At 37.0% G+C, this 18,178-nt stretch overlaps 1 long non-coding RNA gene across 4 annotated transcripts in view; it reads right to left on the reverse strand.

Moving 5' to 3' along the window:
- LOC117803080 overlaps positions 1–18,178 on the reverse strand; it is a 101,454-nt gene that overhangs the window by 48,203 nt on the left and 35,073 nt on the right. For all 4 annotated transcript variants that reach the window (XR_004626703.1, XR_004626702.1, XR_004626705.1 and 1 more), the window contains exons 2-3: positions 9,800–9,850; positions 2,564–2,645 (exon numbers count right to left, since the gene is read on the reverse strand). This is a non-coding gene — a long non-coding RNA (uncharacterized LOC117803080). The remainder of the gene's footprint in view (positions 1–2,563; positions 2,646–9,799; positions 9,851–18,178) is intronic.

Here is an 18,178-nt window from a genome sequence, read left to right on the forward strand (position 1 = left end):
ACATTAAATAACATCCTTCTAAATAATGAATGGATCAAAAGAATAATCTCAGAAGATATAAGAAATAGTGTAATTTCATGATAATAAAAATACAGCAAAGAGAATATTGCAAGATGTGTCTAAAGGAGTACTCAAAAATAAATGGATATATTACAAAGAAGAAATACTGAAAATTCGTGGTATAAGCTTCAATTTCAAGAAGCACAGTAAAAGAACAGCAATTTCAACTCAAAGAAATTAAAAATAAGAAAATAATATACAGAAGAGTGGAACAAATCAATAAAAATAAAAACAAGCATACACTAAAGAAAATCAATATGGATAAGGCATATACTCAACATGAAAAACTGGCAAAAGCCTTGAACTGGAACTTCACAAAAGAAGTTGTCTAAATGGCCAATAAATACGAATAGTTCCTCAACTTCTCTGGTCAAGAGTGAAATAGTTCAATTTAAAACCACACTGTAATTACAACTACACACTGACCAGAATGACTACAATTAAAAATACAATAGTACATAATTTTGAGCATGTGGACTACCGGAATTCTCACACACTGCTTTGTGGGAGTGTGCATATTAGTTCAACAACTTTGGGAAATTAACAGTAGCTACTAAGGCTAAGCGTGTGTATGGCCTATGATCTAGAAAACTCCACTCCAAGATGAGTATTTACATTCCTCTACAAAGACATGCACAAATGTTCATTACAACACTATTCATCATAGCCAAGAACTAGAAACAGCCCCCAAAGCCATCAACTGAGGTACGTATAGATAAATTATCACATATTCACACAACGGGATACTCCAGAGCAATGAGAATGAATGAAGACAGTTATATGGAACAGCCTGGATGAGCCTCACAGATATGGTATTGAGCAACAACAAAAGGAAATACTTATCACATGACTGCATTTGTATGAATTGCAAAATCTAGCAAAACTAAAGACTATGCATTTATAAGTTCATACATGGAAACTAAAAACTTAAAGGAAGTGGAGAGAAATATTGCAAAATCCAAGATTGACCAAGGAAAGAGACTCAAGGTGCTCAAGAGTGTTACTATTATGTTAATTATCAACCTTGGGGGTGGTTCTAGTAGCATTCTAATTGTTCCTCAAAGTGTTCAAGTTGTACTTATTCTGCCATGAGTATGGTATATTTCAGAATTAAAAGAGATGTTAAGAAAGTGAACAATCTCTTATAAAAATAGTCACACTTTATACATTTTCAAAGTAAAAATGGTATCTTCTTGATATATGAAAGAAGAATGTAAATACTTTTTAAAGTTATTCCAGCTTGAAGCATAGAACAGGCCTCAATCTCTACTCCAACTCTCTGATATGGTTATAAAAGGCCCTTTTGCTTCCAAAGTTCCTCTTTAGAGGACAGTATTGAAGGTTTCACCAGAAGGGTATATTGAATTTCTCTATTAAATAGAACTTACCAAAGCTGTCTTCCCTGGAAAATTAGATGGGAACTAGCAAGCTTCAATGTTGAAAACTATAAGAAATTATTTTTCTATTTTAGTATTTTACTATTACTATTTCTATTCTATAAGAAAAAACGATTTTAGAGTTTGAAGCATGGGATAATGAGAGAGAAACTTCAACAAGTAGAAGAGGGGCTGATGAGAGAGAACAAGAACCTTCTTTCAACTCTGGAACGAATACTTTATCTGGCATGTGCTGGGAAATCACCGAGTCCTTTTATTTATTTATTTATTTATTTTTATTATAATAATTTTTTATTATGTTATGTTAGTCACCATAGAGTATATCCGTAGCTTTTGATGTAAAGTTCCATGATTCATTATTTGCATATAACACCCGGTGCACCATGCAACACGTGCCCTCATCGAGTCCTTTTAAACAGAGAGCAGCCATGGCCGGATGTGCGTTTTGGGTAAATTAATCTAGTGGCAATGTGGAAGCCTAAATAGGAAATGCTAAGTAGCAACAGATTTTCTCATTCTAAAAGAGGCTACAAAAACTAGAGTGACAATCTCTTCTTATATTTTCTTTGAATCTCTGTGTAGTTTAACTTTCAAACTCACTAGCGCCAACAGAATAACATTCAAAAGAAGATCATTGCTAACACGAAGTCCTTCTTTCTCTTCACCAGCTTTCTTTGCTGAGGCAGAATTTCTCAAATCAGAGTCAAAGGACCTCAAGACTCTTGTGGTTGTCCAAGAAAAGTCCATTTTCTTGTCTACTGAAATTCTACTCATCTGCCTTACTCTCCATTAGGTATTTCTTTATCCTTGGGAGTTTATCTCTTCTTCCCCTTCGGTCCCTCAGAACTATGTTTAAGCTTCTATTATGCACGTCCTTTATCCTACCCCACATTGTACTTTGCTTATGTGCTGGGCTGCTCTCTCACAAGATTTCAGCATTATTATTTGCAATCCTGCCATCATTCTCTGCTACTTTATACATGACGATTGCTCAATAATTTTGTACTGAATCAACTTCTATATATTAGCTTTTGAAATGAGGGTCTACTTCTCTCAAGGGAATATTTTAGAAAATAGTTAAAACGGATTATATTTATCATACTTACAGCAAGCACATATCAGACATTCTTTCACACCACACATGCTAAAGGAGGGCAATACTGCGCCCCCGTGGAGGCAAATTTTGGTCTAGAGGGTAGGAGACAAAGCAAAAAAAAGAAAACAAACACTTAGGTATTATATAATGTATAAGCCTCTAAAGGACCAGAACACATTGTGGTATTAAAATTGCACAGGGTGGGGATGATAAAGACAAAATATCTTAAAAGACTGTCTACAGAGTGCAATTTTTTAGAAGTTGAAAAACATTTTCCTATGGACATTGTAGAGAACAGACAGGTAATATATCTAGTCCAGTGGAGTTTATGATTTAGAGAGCAAAGACAGACCAACACGTAAAGATGCAAGCAACATATGAGCTAGTGAAAAATGCCCTAATTAAATTAGAGTGAATGCACAGGGTTTTGTGATAGATTGAACAGAGAGGTTGTTTTAAACTGGAAGGTTATGATTGCCTCTTTATGGAAAGAGACTTTAAAATGAGTTATATCTAAATTTAGAAAAAAGCCAAACATTCTAAAGTGTAAGGGAAGAGAATCCAAGGCAGAGAAAAGAGTACAACAGCCCTGAGTTAAAGACTGGCTTGTTACATTTGAGGAGCAGATAGCTGGCTTCTGAGGCTTCTGAGGCGATAGCTGGCATGGAAGCGATAGCTGGCATGGAAGCAAAGTCAAAAGAAGATTCTTTTTCACCTTGAAAGAGAACAGCATCCGTTTACACTAATGGGACTCATGCAACACTATAGATTTAAGAATAGGAAGAAGGAGAATTGCTGGGCTGAACTCCTTGGATGCAGTAGGGGGCCAGGGCTCAGTGCACCGTGTGAGGATTGATTTTAAACAGGCCCCTGAATATTTTCACCTACGGTGCAGTAGGCAGGAAGGTATGTGCAAACGCAAACAGGTGGTTGTTCTCTTCTGAGAGCTTATGTGCTTTGAGTAAAGGAGAAAGCAAGACCAGGGGCTGAGAGGGAGGACTGGGGAGGAGGTATTATAAATGACATGGGAGGAGTGGTTGTAAAATAGTTCTCTAAGAAAAGGAGTCCGTGAACTAGGAAACTAGGAATAATTGTCTGAGACTTCAAGAAACCATTAGAGGTCCATAGTGATGGAGTGAAACTGACAACGGTCATAGGGGTTGTGTGGTTTTCTCCAGTCACATTCAGTTGTATGGATTCAAATGCATGATAGGCAGACATTGGCTTTTAACTAGGGTTGTGGTTTTGACGAGCAAGTCTAACAAAGAGAGAGAAGGACAAAGGTATAGAGCATAAATACTGCGGACTGACTATAATGATCGACTGTGGGATTTAAGTTAGACAGGAAGACAAAAATGGTACCAAAGAAGTGAGAGAGAATGAAAAGGTAATAAGATCAATGAATGGCCCCTTGGGACTTACAGGACTGTAGAATTTGAGAGATGGGGAAAATGTGCTGGGGAAGAAAAAGGGAGGGTGGAGGAGGAGCTGGTCAGAGAATGGGACAAGTGAAATTGAGATGATGAAGCAGTTGCAGCTACCGGTAATGACAAGATCTGTGCGAGAATGTGAGTATGGGAGAGAATGGTTGAAGCAGGGTGAAGCGGAGTAGAGCGTGGGAAGACGGGAGCAAAGTCAACTGACCATAGTGATTTAACGACATAGCCTTTTCAACAGCCTGATGTATCAATACTCAAGGAAAGGGCAGTCCCATAACAGCAAAACAAAGAGAGCATGGATAAAATTATTGAACATTAAAACTGTTTTTAGGGGCACCTGGGTGGCTCAGTTCCTTAAGCGTCTGCCTTTGGCTCAGGTCACCATCTCAGGGTCCTGGTCCCACATTGGGCTCCCTGCTCAGCAGGGAGTCTGCTTTTCCCTCTCCCTCTGACCCTCCCCCCTGTTCTTGCTCTTTCTCTTTCAGATAAAGAAATAAAATCTTTTTATTTTTATTTATTTTTTTTTAAGATTTTATTTATTTAACAGAGATAGAGACAGCCAGCGAGAGAGGGAACACAAGCAGGGGGAGTGGGAGAGGAAGAAGCAGGCTCATAGCGGAGGAGCCTGATTTGGGGCTCAATCCCATAACGCCGGGATCACGCCCTGAGCCGAAGGCAGACGCTTAACTGCTGTGCCACCCGGGCGCCCCAAGAAATAAAATCTTTTTTAAAAAACTATTTTTCTAGAAAATACTTTTAAATATAAACAATTAGCTTTAGCTATTCTGATTGTTCTTCATATTTGATATGCATTATTCAATGAGATAGTTAAAACCTACTTTAAAAAAATCATATTATGAAGTATTTATTCCAGTTGGGGTCAGAAATCTTATTTCTTATTTCTTATAAAATGTTTAATGTCTTCTACAAATTTAAAATTAAGGTAAAGTTACATTGTAGCTTCTGGATCAATTGGTTTTAGCAACAATATATCTGTATGCATAAATATGTATGTTATATTTATATATGTTTATGTATATGAAGAGAGACACATACATACATTTCGCTAAACAAATAGGAACATTTTATCATGATGTTAAAAAAATATTAGAGTTATTCTTAATTTTAATACATAATACTTTTTTACAGTATTCTCAAATGCAGAACAACATAATTTGCTAAGCATACAAACAATGCTCCTATACACTCATTGAAATAATATGCCTTTTATCAGGCCATTTGCTTTATCAATGGCTAATAATTTTTAGATACTCATTATATGGAATTATTAAAAACTAAATAATGAGGAAGGACATACGAATGTACTTTTGTATTACTTACAAAATGGGTGATGGATCATATTAGATGTAAAAAATTTTAATCCCGACTGCTTTTGGTAGTCTCTCTAACACAAGACTTGTCATAATTTAGTTTCCAGTGTTTTTAAAATATTTATTGAACTTATTTGAATATGTTTATTGGTGATGGTATAATATTGTAATATTATAATATTTATCCATGAATAATATGTAAACAAATGGAAAATAAAGCCTCATTCATCTCATTAAAAAGCATATAGCCAATAAAACTTTCACTTATTTGAAGTTTTTAATATATTTTTGTCATTTCCACTAATTGTTTACTACTTGTATCAATTCAGAAGAAAAATTTTAACTTAGAACCACATGTTTGCAGAAAACTTTAGTAGTCATTTTGATATATATGCATGTTTGTGTTAGGTAGGTATATGACAAATGATCAGTAAAATACTTTCCAACACTAACTTACATTGCATTGGATAACATTCTGTAATGTAAGTGAAATAGAAGTAAGAGACCCAAAAGTTAAAAAAAAAAATTTTTTAAACTTCCAATGGCTAAAGAACTTGTCCATGTAGTATAAAAATGGATAATGGTTCACTTCAAATCACTATGCTATTTAGATTTCATTGTATACATTGAAAAAAGTTATATACATGGATTATTTTTTTTTAAGATTTTATTTATTTATTCAACAGAGATAAAGACAGCCAGCGAGAGAGGGAACACAAGCAGGGGGAGTGGGAGAGGAAGAAGCAGGCTCATAGTGGAGGAGCCTGATGTGGGGCTGGATCCCAGAACGCCAGGATCACGCCCTGAGCCGAAGGCAGACGCTTAACCGCTGTGCCACCCAGGCGCCCCTGGATTATTTTTTAAATAATATTTCTAGTTGGATGGAAATTGTATTTTTTGCAACTATTTAAACCTAAAAGTATAATAAAATCTTTTTGATATTAACTTGAAAAATCTGTGGGGAATACATAGTTAATCAAACTTATTTCAGTGGGTACATGAATATTTGAAGGCTACTGCTGTAGGAAACCCACATCTGGTCTGATCATTTTGTTGATTTCACATTCCCTTCTATTGACTAACTTTGATCTATTGACAAGCTGGCTTCGTCGTCAGTCCATATAAACTCTACTTGTTCCTCTCTTCAGTTCTGATTCTCAGATTTCAACAATTTCTCTGAAGCTCTTCAACCTTGGACCCCAATAACTCCTCTGGTCTGTTAAAGGGCTTCTGATTTTGTCCTTATAGTTTCAGATAGAAGAGATTCACTAGAAAATCTCTACAGGAATAACAGATACTTTCACTTTGGTCTCTTCCTGCTTCATCTTTCAATTTTTTTGTTTGTTTTTCTCACAGGGCAGGAAAAAGAAGAAAACTGATGTACTAAATATTCACATACAGTGGCTTACCTTCAAGCTTCACTGTGTTTTAAAATCCTATCCTGTCTATCATTGCCTGGTTAGTCACTCTAAGACATAATTTATATTTTACCAATTTTATCCCTTCCTAAATTCAGGAAAAATATTTATACAGCCATTGTGAATATGACTACATGGTTACAAATTATATACATGCAAACTTAAAACTTGTATTTGGAATTCCTCTTGACTCACAAACCATAATCTGTCTAGAATATACAACATGTTTTATCTCACTCTGATAAACTCAGTTTGAGTTGCTCCTGATTTAGTATTTGTTCTCTTGAGTGAAATAGGCAGATATTTTGAAGTGTTACTATAGCATATGTGGGTATCTGTTCTCCGATAGCCATTTTTCCCTTTTTCTGTGGCAATAAAAATTTTAGCTGGACTTACTAATATCCTGGTAGAAAATTACAATTCCTAGCAATGACATCAGCAAGAAAGGCAGAACAAGAAATCTAAAAAATTCTCACCACCATAAGATCAATGAAAACATTGGTAAAACCTGTCCAAATAAACTTTCTCAGAACTCTGGAAATTAACTCAAGGCATACAGCAATCCAGAAAGCATTTGCCCAAGAAAAAAAAAAAAAGCTGAAACTGGATGAGAATAGTGAGTATTATGGCATTTTAATTTGCCCAATTCCCATCCCCTCCCCTTCCCTCCCACCTCTGTGGTATCCTTGAAATCAGCAATCATATAATTGCATTTAAACCAGTAGCCTATAAGCCACTGAGGATGACTGCAGTTGGAACTCCTCCAAAGCCCCATATTCCTAAATACCTGTCTATTTTATCTGTCTGATAGTTCCCTGGAAAATCCCACTCACAGGCTTGGTTTTGTTTTGTTTTGTTTTTGTTTTGTTTTGTTTTGTTTTTTACCTGATTCAGAGTTTGTTCAACGTGGCAACTTCTTTCATGGGGAATTTGTTGCAAAAAATCAATGTCAATTGTTTAACATTGCAGCTTCCTGGGACAGCAGTAACAGTGAAAGCAAACAACAAGCTTACTAACATAATGAGATGTGTCTGTAAGCTAGTTTGAGAAGCTCTGACATATTTCTGGGAATCTAGAAGGCCGCACACATGTGAAGAGTTTTGCACATGCCCCTGGCTCTGGGGGAAGACTTGAGAATGCCCTAAAGTCTCACCCTCATTGACTTCAAATCTCCAAGCAGAAATTAAAGAACAAGGCAGATTTTAAACACAAACCCCTCAGCAGAGATTGGGAGACCTATGGTTATAACTATTTATAGCTATTTAAGGAAATCTCTATCCAATCATTAGCTGACCAATAACCTAAACAAACAGAGATTTCAGGGGTCACAAAATGAGAAAGAAAATAAACTTTACAGAATTAATCTAGAATAGTCACCAAGAAAACAACAGCAAAAACAACAATAATAACAACAACAAACAGCAACAACAAACCATGGGAAAACTAGAAACCTGGTTTCTAGTGTTGCCAAATTTTTATTAAAAATGTCCAGGTTTCAACAAAACTCATGATATTCAAAGGAACAAGAGAATATGGCCCATGTGCCAGAAAAAAAGTCAATAGAAATGGTCCCTGAAGAAGACCAGACATTAAATTTTAAATAAAGTTTTAAACAAACACTTGAAATCATTTACTTTAAATGTATTCAATTCATAAAAAAGAAAACATGTCTAAAGAACCAAAGGCAAGTATTAGGAGGATGTCTCTCATCAAATATAAAAGATCAAAAAAGAGAAAGAAACAAATAGAAATTCTAAATACGAAAGGGGCAACAACCTAAAAAAAAAAAATTCACTGGACAGGCTCACCAGCAGATTTGAGCTGGTAAAAGAAAGAGTGAGTGAATTTGAATATAAATCAATTGAGATTATCTAATCTGAGGAACAGACTGTTTCTCAGAGGAATGGAATATTACTCAGCCATTAAAAATAATGAAATCTTGCCATTTGATGACAAAAGGGATGGGCCTTGAAGGCATTATGCTAAGCAAAGTAAGTCAGACAAAGACAAATAGCATATGATCTCACTCATATGCAAAATCTAAAAAAAAAAAAATCTCATAAATACAGAGAAGAGATTGGTGGTTGTTGGGTGGAGATGAAATAGGTAAGGGGGATTATAAAATAAATAAATCATGGGAATACAATGTATAGCATTGTGACTATAGTTAATACTGTACTGCATATTTGAAAGTTGCTAAGAAACTAGATCTTTTTTTTTTCTTTCCCTGAGAGAGTAGATCTTAAAAGTTCTCATTACCAGAAAAAATTTTTGTAACTATGTATGGTAACAGATGCTAACTAGTCTTATTGGGGTAGTCATCTCACAATAGGTACAAATACCAAATCATGCCATACATCTGAAATTAATATAATGTTATATGTCAGTTATACCTCAATTTTGAAAAAAAATATTTCTGAGCTTCCTTTCCTTGTGATCATTATGTAAATTCGGGGGGGTCACAGAAGAAGCCTAACATTTGTTCTTTACTTCGTAGTGACAGCAACCGAGAAGGAAGAAAAGTCTACTTAAATAGGTTGCAGGTGAGAAACATGAGGTTGCATGCTGGTTTGTGTTGATTTTTCCACTGGTTCCTTTCCACTGTAGCTTGTATTCTTACCCTGTATAAGTTTGCTTCTGAAAGTGTGTAACTCCTGGTTCTCTAGTGGTACATATTGAATAGTCTACAAGCACTAAATTGGACAGTCTTTCCATTGCTCCCTGAATTTGGAAATAACACATTCTTCCTTCCTACCCTTAGCCAGCAATCCACTTCACACCGTCTATGGGAAGACTCAGTGGTTTTACTGGGTAGCCTTTTGGGGAGCTGATGAGTCAATCCACATCTCATGTACCTTTCAGCATCTTCCCTATGGTCAGAAAAAACCAAAAATCCCAAATATCAGATAAAAAATGAAAATAATCCATATTCTTTACCAATTCCCTAAGCTATGTTGCCATATCTTTTCTGCTATATCCCCAAGACTTAGGAATTCCAGATGTATTTATCAGTTCTGCCAGTCAGCATGATTGAGATGAGAGTGAAGACACCACCTACCTTCATTATGGATTATACTGGGGACTTCCCTTCATGGAAAACCTTCCTCATCTAGATAAATAGAAGAAATACAAAGAAAAGGACAATTAAGAAATAAGAAGAAATGGAGTTTTTCTAATAGCCGGAGGGTACAAAGAGACATTCTAGATCTCCTCACTCAAGTTTCATCACTCTTAGGAAGATCTCCAATGAGCCTTCTCATTGGTAATACTAGTGTCTTTGCCCTATGTGATCTGGGTGGGAAATGGTCCCAAGTGAGGAAAAGTGGGATCTAGAGATTGATGCTTCAAGTTATTGCCCCAGCAAACATTTTATATACCACCTAATTTCACTGCCAAAGGATAAAAAGGTGGTAAAAATCAAATTTATACATCTTTTTAAATGTTAGAAATATTTTTCCAAGCCATTACTGTCAAATTTCTGTGTTATCTGTGTTTATTTTTTCTTGGAACTTCTTGTTTCAATAGTCTAAGGAAACATGTATATGCTTTCTTCCTTCAAGCCCTTTGTGTAAATTTATCTTCAATAAGAGTTCGATGTTCTCAGTGTGCAATAATAAACAAAAAATATGAAATAAAAAATCTGTACTATGTGTGCTAACAAAACTTGTTCATAGATGTTCAAAACTGTGGCAAACAATTTTCTGCAGATTAGCTCTCTGGGGAAACTATACCATCTCCCACATCTCTAAAGGATGGGTACTTAGAGAAATTCATGCTCAGTTTCACATGCCAACCATAAAAGCAAGTAAAAATCTTAAAGCATTGTCAAAGTAAGAAGTTAAGAAATAAATCCCGAGGCACTCTAGAAAATACAATTCACTTCCTTCAGGCTTCATCTACTTTGAGAGAAAAGAACATTAATAAAGGAAATAAGTCTTAAGCTGACACCTAAAACAAAAGCAAGAATCCTCAGGGCACAGAAGGAAAGAAAGGAAAAGAATACAGCCCTGGGGTATGACCCACAGTTAAGGGGCAAGCAGAAGGAAAAAAATGTACCTTGGTTAACAAAGCACCTCAGGATATAATACCAGATAATTTCCACCACTTAGTTTTTGCACACCCGCAGGGATTCAACTGCAATGTGTATTCTCACAAATCCAAAATATAACTTCCCAGTTCAATTCTTTCTAAGACTCCAGAGGGATATATCCAAGTGCTGATTGCAGTCTAATTGCAGATCTCTCAGGAATCTCAGATTCAGCCTGTCAACACTGATATCCTTTACCTGCTTCCTTCCCACACCTCTCCCCCCCAAAATACTCCATGTTGTCATTTGCTTGGTTTAGACTCTGATCATTTATTTCCCGCAGCACAGTGACAGCCACCTAAATGGTCTCCTTGACTCCTAATGCATTTCCCTTAATCCAATGGGTCTTGACATTTATTGGAAACATAGAGCTCTTTCTCCAGTAAGAGTAAAGAACATTTTGTCTACAATAGGAACATAAACCTGTATACAGGACATTTCCTGTACAATTTTAAATAATCTTATATCCGTGATTCCTATCCTTCATCCTTCTAGCATTTCTTGCACCCCAGGTTCATTAATAGCTCCTAAATTACTCTCAAAACTTCTGCCTGAGTAATCACAAAGAAGTCAATCTGCAGTGACACTATTCGATATGAGAAAATTCAAAATTTGAATTTTGAATATCTTGTAAGTTCTCTTGTGGTGTGAGAGTCCATACTCCTGCCTCTAACTTGCTAGTCATCCTCTTTTCTGTCTGAACTACATGCAGTTGGGCTGTTCTCACTGCTGGAAACGTCCTCTACTTTTATCACCCGGACACCTTTTCATGTTAAGGACAGTTTCTAGACGTCACATTTGCCAATTAAATCTTACCAAATTCTCTTCTTTCACCTCCATCATCTGCCTGGATCAGTTGTCACTCTGATAAGCGCCTCTGTTCCAGAGTTAACCTGCAGATTTTCTTTTATTTTTTTTTAAAGATTTTATTTATTTATTTATTTATTTATTTATTTATTATTTAATTTAGGGCTAAAGAGATGGAGAAACAGAAAAAGAGACAGGCAGAGAGCATGACGGGGCAGGGAGGGGCAGAAGGAGAAGGAGGGAGAGGGACAAACACATTCCTGCTGAATGCAGACCCAGATGTGAGGCTCAGTCTCTGGACCCTGAGATCATGACCTGAGCCAAAATCAAGAGTCAGGTGCTTAACCCTCTGAGTTACCCATGTGCCTCCTCACTGCTGATTTTCAAATAAACTTCCCAAATCTACCAATGATTGACTGAAATCTTCCTGTGTTCACTTGGTTGGGGAGGGGGAGGGGAATTGCTATGATGGGGATAAGCATCCCTTCTCTTTTTGCTGCCCTTTCACCTTTCCAAAGGGAGAAGAGGGAAAGTTTCTGACCATTTCTAACCACAAATACTGCCTTCCCCATAAAGCCAACTGTGATGACTCACTGTGTTGACCTCCCGTCCCCAATTCTCTAGTGAAAAATAGGGAAAAGGTGTAACAAGACTATTCCACTGGTTCATACTAAGTCTTTGAAGAGATATCTCCTCCAATTCTCAGTAACAATCTTTAATATGGTTGCTACCAATTGTCTTTGTGTATTCAGCTATCTTTATCATTTGACCTCAAAAGTCTCTCTTCTTGGCTCCTGTCTCATTAAGTCCCTTGTTAATGCAGAGGTTTTTCCTTCTGCCTGCAAAATGTCTCGCTATAAGGTTCACAACTAGCTCATGAAGCTGAATGGCAAGCACTAGGCCATCTCATTCTATTGCTCATTCTTTCCAAACGATCCACGCACAGGTGTTTGTGACCTCCCTACGTCCAAATTAAAAAAACTCTCATGCATATTAACTTCTGTCTAATTTGTTCTGTTTTTCCAAATTTTTCCATTCACGAACCAGCAATGAAACATGCTAAATTCAAACCCGGATTCTTGCTCTAGAGAGCTATTAGAATATTTGCATCCTTCAGTGTAATCATCTGTATGAGCTGATGAAGACTAACAATTTCATATGTTGACTCAATATTCTAAAGTATCCAGCACATGATTGGCACATACGGATTAGAGTAGTGGTTAGAAGAACATCCTTGGAAAAATTAAATGAGATGATTATAAAACCAGTATCTGGTATATTAAAACAGTGTAATGAACATTCAGTAAATACTAGCTTCTTATTATGGTTGACAATAATTGGTATATTGTCAAGGATAAACATAAAAGAAAAGCCTTAAAATAGCTTTCATTTCTTACAATTATTATATAACTTAGATAATATCCAAAACATATTTTTTTCTGACTCTAGTTTCCAGATTTGTTTTTTTTTTTTTTAAGTCTCCAGGTGTCCATGTGTCTTAAACAAAGACATTTCTGGTAGGCATTGTAAAATAGAAGAGTCTCACTGAGAACTACAAAAATGTAATAACCTACACCTTTTTACAGCTGGGCACAATTTCCTGAGGCTATACAGTGTGTAATGCACAGAGATGAATAGAAATAAAGCCGATATTCTTAAAATTATATCACTAAAAACATTAACAGCCTGAGGCAAAGGAACAAATGGAAATTTACAATGCATTTAAGAAATACAGTGAATTGAAGACTTAAAGAATAATAATAATGAAAGTATGAGTACCATAGACCAACTTAGCAAATATTCATGTATGTGATGCAGGAGAACAGCTTAGACACCTATGGGACTGCACAGCAGGATGTATTTGGTGGATTGATAAATATTTTGCAATTATTTTTATAATGTTGATATAGACCAAAATTATGATTTTTGACCATGTTTTTTCCTTAGCAGCATAACCTTAAAAAATTACATAAAAATTTACATATAACACAGCTCCGCTATATTACAGGTGAGTGTGCATGACTACTATAGGTCCTTCTTTGCTTATATTCCTACTTGCCAGTAACCCATCATCCATATATCTCCCAGACTAAATTGGATGACTTTCTTCTCCTACTCAGAACTGTCCGATAGATTTGTTATACACATAAGAATAAAAAGTAGACAACTTACTTTGGCCTTCAGAGCCCCATGAGATCCAGTCCCTGCCAGCTTTTCTAACTCCATCACACCACATCTACCTAGCATCTGCAAGCTATGGGCACCTTCATTGTTCTTCTCTATCGTTCCAAGCTCCAAAATTTGCTCAGGATTTTGCATTGGTTCTTTCCTCTACCTGAAACACTCTTCCACCTAATTTGTGCACATGTGGGTTATTCCTGCAAGTACATTCTTTTCCTAAATGTTAACCTCCTCAGAGAAGCCTTTCTTAACCACCAAAATAATGTAATCACCAGTCATATTCAACACGGTACCCTATGTTAACTCTTCACATGGGACTTACCACTGGAGTCTTTTCAATTTTTTATTTGTTTTTATTATATCTTCCTCCACTAGGATGTATATTTAATGAGAATAGGAAACTTATCTCATTTTTTCACTGGTCTGGCCATAGTGGGTACTGATTGAATGAATGAAGGAAGGGAGGAATTAATGATGAGTGGGGCTCTTTATCTTCGCATGCCTTGCCTTCCTTGCTTTGATCAGCCTACCTCTAAATAGGGTCAGATTCTTTCACGCACTCTGAAGAATTTGACAAATGCATTCCTCTTTCGAATTCCTCCACATCCTCAGAAAGGGGAATGTTAGCCCTGTATGTAGAGAAATGCTAAGTTTATTTGTTGAAAGGAATTAGCTTCCACATTAAGACACGGCATCCCACAGCCGTGTATGCCTATTCCATCTCTTCTATATGAAAACATTTTCTGTTATGTAAACACTAGTTTTCAACCCTATCCATAGACAAAGACTGTGATCACTGTCAGTAGTTTCATCTTCACACATTAAGGATAATGAGAAACTGATTTGCTCCCAGCAGATCAGCTCGTTCCTTTAGCTTTACCAAGATAGCAGGATGTAGAAGGAAACCAGATGGCTGTGACTAGGGTGAGGGATGGCTCCGGAAAATAAAGAAAGATCAATGCAAATTCTGTGAAAAATACCGAATATTTGCAGATGATTTTTTTTAACTCCTGATTCTTTACATAAATTTTCAAGACATGCATGATAGCTTTGCTACTAGCGTATTTTTAAAAACTATCCTCAACAGATAGTGGAACTTTAAAAAAAGTGCAAGGCCCTTTACTGATTAGGATATATTTATATTTTCCAACATTCTTATAATGTAGAAGAGGAGTTGGAATCAGCAAAGATAAAGTTTTCATCCCTGATGGCCTCCTTTTTCGCCCCAGGACCTTAGGTAAATTATTGTCTCTTTATCTCATTTTGTTCATCTATAAAATAAAGAGATTAATAGCTCTGCTTTATGGCAGCTGTCAGTTGTAAGTAAACCAAAATAAATATCTAGCTATAACCCAAGACTAGGCTTATAGCAGATGTTCAGAAAACACTAAGGAACACCTGCTATTTAGATGAAGAAGTAGAGACGTGGAACATTGAAGTCACAGTGTAATAATAGATTTTAGATTTCTTGATTTCTAGTTCACGAGCACATTCATCTCAGCTTTTTCATGGGACTGTTACTGGTGTCTTTGTAACAAATGCGTCCCCATCCAACCTTCTTGCTTAAGGGCTAGAACTCTCACCTATTTTTAGAACAAATTATTTGGCTATATGCTGGCCCTGCAAACTGGGTGACTTGTTCAATTAATTATGATATTTGTCTTTGTATTCCTTCTATCAAAAAGAACTCTCTCCACATACACCCTTGATTCCAAAAATGCATGCCCTCTCCAAATGCACTAAGAGCTGTACCTTTTTGTCTTACTTCTTTAAACTCTCCCTCTCTCCTTGGTCCTTTTCATCATCATTCAGATATGCTGTGAGATTTCCCTCCCTTTAAGCAAATGCCATGAGACCACATCCCTTTGCAGTTATTTCCTTATCTCCGCACCCCTCTTCAGAAGCGAGCTTTTTGAGTTGGCTGCACACTTTATTCTGTTGTCTTCCTTTCCCCACATCTCGCTTGTTCTTCCACCTTCTCTGATATGAATCCTGATGCCACCATTCCACTTCAACATCTCTCATTAGCTTCACCAATGATCTTCATGTTGCTGTCCGGCGAGCCATTTACAATTCCCTTCTTAACTTCTTAGCAACATTTGACATGCTGGCCAATATTTTCCTGCCTTATGTTGACTTCTTTAGTCTTGCTTCCACTACCTCTCTGAATACCTCTGCACAGGACCTTAGGTCAGCTTCCTCTCTTCTCTTTCATCTTCGAATGTGAGACGTTTCATTGCTTTGTTCCAAGTCCTCTTGTCTCGGTCTTCGCTCTTGCCCTAACTGAGCTTCCACCCTCTACTCAAACTGACTCCCAAATTAGATTTCTAACAATGTCATCTTTTCTGAGCTGTAAAGCCATGCAATTAATTGCCCATATAATACCTTCAACCAAGTAAAAGCCCTGATTAAAGCTGCCAAATCGGATAGTCTCAGATCATACGACTATGCTAACACAGTGATCTGATATAATATTCTAATATGAAGAGTATATATGAAGGAATTAATTAGGGTGCCAGACACATGGCATGTAGCTACTGATTTGGTGAACGTGTTCTTTTCTATACTTATTAAGAAAGAGATATACTTTGCTTTAACATGAAATTTATAGCAACATTTATTTGCTTTACATATGTTAACGATGTTGTCCTCTGTCATCATACTGTCTGAAGAGATTTGGTGGTCTGGACAGCCCAAAGAATATCATATTGATCCATTACATCAGTGACATCTTGATAATGCAGCACCAGCATGCTGGAGGTCTTAATAAGACCCACCTACTCCAGACAGTGAGAAATAAACCCTATGAAGATTCTAGAACCTGCCATTTGGTAAAGCTTTTAGTTGTCTTGTGGTCAGTGGCATTCCCAGAAACTATCTTTTCCAAAGTAAAAGACATATCATTGCACCTTGTATCTTTTATTGCATATCCCACCTAACCCCCCAAAAAAGAAAGAAAAAGAGAAGCAAAACCAATACCTGCCAAATCCCTTTGGGTTTTATGGGTTGGGTTTGGGAACACATTCTAGGAATACAGACTTATTCCAGCCCATATACAGGCGCATGAAAGACTATTAGCTTTGAATGGGACCTAGAGCAGGAAATGGCCCAGAAGCAGGTCCAAGCTGTGGGACAAGCTGTCAGTCTCTGACTATACAAACCATTAGTCCCTCTAACATTAGAAGGGTCATATGGGAGAAAACACGCAGTAGGGAGTTATTGCAAGTCTCAGTAGAAGAATCATCATGAGATCCTTAAAGTTCTGAAGCAAGGATATGCCTTCTACAGCAGAAATGTATGTACTATTCAAGAAATAGATCCTGACATGCTATTGGGCCCTAGTAGAGATGTGACATTTAACTAAGAGGCAGCAGGTGACAATGCATCACATTTTGAACTGAGTCTATCAGACCAGGAAGTCATAAACTTGGACATACCTGGCTGTGGTTCATCATAAGATGCCGATAAGCAAGACTACTATTACAAAACAGAAGGGAGGAATGTGTGCAGAGCTCGGTGGTTCTTTGGTAATCCCTTGCCTATATGTGACTTTCAATAGACAAAGACAACAACACTGGCCTGCGAATGGTGTGGTCACCAGTATATCAACCTCTGGAGAATGAGAGCTTGGGTCATACCACTGGATAAGCCACCAAGTCCTATAAAGGAAGTAGTTTTAGATAAGGAAAAGGACTGAAGAGGAGGGAGATATTAAGTCCAGTTATGGCCCTCAGACTAACTAAAGCCCCAGGGACTATTGTTAATCCCAAAGACGTCCCTCCTTCAAATATTTCTTCAGGAAGGGAAGCCAACAGAAACCATGGAACAGCTGTTTCCTTGTATAGAGACGTAGATCTGTCCAGTGAAAAGGATGAAATGTAGCAGCCATGTACCTGCACAACTCAGATCTTTATTCAAGAGGGAACCTACCAGAAGGAGCGCAGTTAACTAACCATCATCAGCTGCAGTGCATTTGAGATCCATCACAGCATTTGACGGAGGCTACGATCTTCCCGAGAAGCTCTCAGACAACGATGGAGCAGAGAGGAGGTTCTAGATTTTGGCCTTTCTGCCTCAGGCAGGAAGAAAGTCTTTTTATCTGGGTACCCATTAGATTAGTTGAGATTTTCTCAGAGCTGCACTGCAGTGTGAGTTTCTTTCTATCCTATCTTTCTTACTCCCTTCTTTTCACAGGTGTTCAACTTGCATTGCCAACTCCTGTTTCCATTTCCCATTGTCTGACACAGTCATTAACCCTAGTAAATCTCTTGAACTTGCAAACTGTCCTGGCGTCTGATGCCTGGAATATCTGAACAGATACAGATTTGGTTCTTTCTTAGAGACTTGTTGAACAGCGCTAGC

Source organism: Ailuropoda melanoleuca, chromosome 7 (genome assembly GCF_002007445.2).
Source record: "Ailuropoda melanoleuca isolate Jingjing chromosome 7, ASM200744v2, whole genome shotgun sequence".
Taxonomy (NCBI): Eukaryota; Metazoa; Chordata; class Mammalia; order Carnivora; family Ursidae; genus Ailuropoda; species Ailuropoda melanoleuca.